Genomic DNA, 2,777 nt, shown 5'->3' on the forward strand with positions numbered 1-2,777 from the left:
TTTACCTAATTGAAAGTTTTTTCTTTTTGTTATCACACTCACAATCTCTTCTCGGGTCTCTGCAGCCAGTGCAAAGGTGAGTCAGAGCTGTTTTGTTTCTAAGAATTACTCTTGCTGACAATATATGACAAGCTGGTAATTGGGTTTTTCACTGACCTTCAGGTGGCCTCAGGTCTCTTTCTCTGCAGCGGAGCAGCACCTTAATTGCAGTGGCTTTGGGCTCCGTAGGTGTTTTCTCCCTGGCTGCTGTCAGATTTGATGAGTGCATGGGCTCCCGCTGACTCGATGCCCGGCCTGTGATTGACAGCTGACTCACAGGGCAGCACATCCACCATGAGAAGAAAGGATAATGAGAGGAGTGTATCTTCTTGCTCCTCCACCTCCTTCCATTCTCTGTCTCTTCCACAGCCGACAGCTGAACTAAAGTTTCACTCCCAGCTTGACATCGCTGTTGGGGAGAGAGCGTATTACAGACAGCAAGTATGATTTGACTGCTGAGTACTCTGGAGGATGGATTAGAATCACTTTTCTGGGTGAATGTATCTGATTTAGCGTGTGTAAACAGCAACAGACCATTCAAGCCTAACATTAGATCAGCTGATTCCATTTGTCGGGTTTTAAGGTATAGGTGGGGATTGTTAGAAAACACCTTGGGGATGGAGCTTTGTGTTCACTTTTTTCACTCATTTCTTTTTTAAAGGAGCCTGGAACCGTTAAAGACTCATTTAAATGAATTAACAGGTGCATCAACTCCTCATGCTAACATCAATACTAGCTCCTGTAAGGAACACAATTGATTTTCATTTAAAATGTATTTAAATTGAATGAAACCTGCATTAACAGCCATACTTAAGTAGAAGAACAGAAGTATTTTCAGCAAAATGTACAAAAACTAAAAGTACTCACTGGGCACCTTATTAGGAACACCAGTGCAACCTAATTCAATCCAACGCAGCAACTCTGCCATAAATTCTACTTTTATGAAGCTTCCACATTTTCAGTTTTTGTTGACATTGTCAGAACTTTATTGGAGGAGGAGGTTGAGCTTCAACAATAGGGATTCTCAGTGGAGTGCTAAACCCAAATATCCAGTCAGCATGTTCCAAAAATATGAAAATATGGCACATTTCAAATTTCCTAGTCAAGGAGGACAGTGTACTCATATTTCACTTGTTTATTTGGCTCACATCACTTTCTACTTTCTATTCTATTTTTATTTTTGTTATTGGGGTCGTAGTGGCTGGTGGTGGTGCACTGGGGTGCTTGATATTATAACATGTTTCTCCTTGCCTCCCTAAGGACAATGCTAAGGACATTACTTTAATCATTGCTTTTTTGGTCGAGGTTCAATAAGGTCATATTAAACAGTTATCTACATGAAGCCAATTGGGACATTTACAGGGAGAAGTGCAAAAGACAACTGAAATGTGACAAGTGGCCCCACATCATCAGCCAAAATCACTGGTTTAGTCTTTAACATGTGTTGTCTTTTATAAACCAACCTTACGCTTTTCATTTAAAATAGTCTGAAAGAAACTATAACTAGCCACTGAAATGCAGTGGTGGACAAGTAGCATAAAATGCAAATTGTCAATTGAGGTACAAATACCTCAATTTATACACAGTAGGAGTAATTATACCACATTGTGTGTTTGTTTTACTCTATATAAGCTCCATGGTATACTTGGGTTTCTTTGCTTTATTAAATAAAGGACATACTGCCTTTTGAAAGTGATGTCACAATGAAATGAGATCATGATTATCAGCATGGCTCCAGCAGACCGTTTTGATATTTTGAAGGTCATGCTGAAAAATATTCCTGCAATTTTGCACGTTTCAGAAATGAGTATCAGTAATCTGATCACCATAGTGGCAGAATGAGCAGACATCACAGCTTCAATAGCTCCAATTTTTCATTAATGGCATATTAATAAAACACATATTTCACTCAGGAAAAGATATATTACCCAGCCATCTTGGATATGACAAATTATAATAAGACTTTTGAATTATGTAGAGAGTAGTTACGCCTTGATTAGTGGCAGCCTCGCTGATTCCCTCGAGGCAAGAGTGATCTTCAAATAATCACCAATGTTCTTTTAGCTCTTCCATCTGTTAGAAAGTTCGTGTGAGGTTTGTCAGCGAGAAAGGAATGACAGTTTGAGGATGTTTGTGCCTCTGTGGGGGAAAGGCTCATCAAGGCAAATAAACTGATAGTATCTCTGCTTTAAGATCACAGGGACACCTTGGGCAGGAATCGATAATAAATTAAGATAAAACAAATTAAGTCATTTGGATCTATTCTTAGACTCATTCACAGGTTTGAGGGTCAGATTAAACATCTCAGAAATAATAAATCACAGATGTGAGCATCATATAACAGCCAAAGCTTCACTTGCTGATAAACAGACTATTTTCAGATACACTGATGATCCTTCCATGACGTCTCTTATACTCGGTTCCACCCGGTTTCCACTTAGTGCGCTCTGTGGAGCATATCTGAGCACACTTCCTTACCAGGAGGCTCTGAGACAACCAGCATCAGACAAGTGATGTGCTGTTTACATTTTCCAATCGCTGCTCGTGGCGCCTGGAGGAAGCATCTGGCTTTGTTGTGGAAACTTGCCACTGGAATGAAGATTGATACTTCCTAGAAAGTGACTGTGCTGATTGTAATTAGCTGGCTTTGGCTGTCCAGGGGAACCAAAGTATTTTTACCTGCAGTGTGCTAATCACCCATGAACCTCCGAGGCCTGACATATAGATTAAAGCAGTAA

This window comes from Scomber japonicus, chromosome 22 (assembly GCF_027409825.1).
Source record: "Scomber japonicus isolate fScoJap1 chromosome 22, fScoJap1.pri, whole genome shotgun sequence".
Classification (NCBI taxonomy): Eukaryota; Metazoa; Chordata; class Actinopteri; order Scombriformes; family Scombridae; genus Scomber; species Scomber japonicus.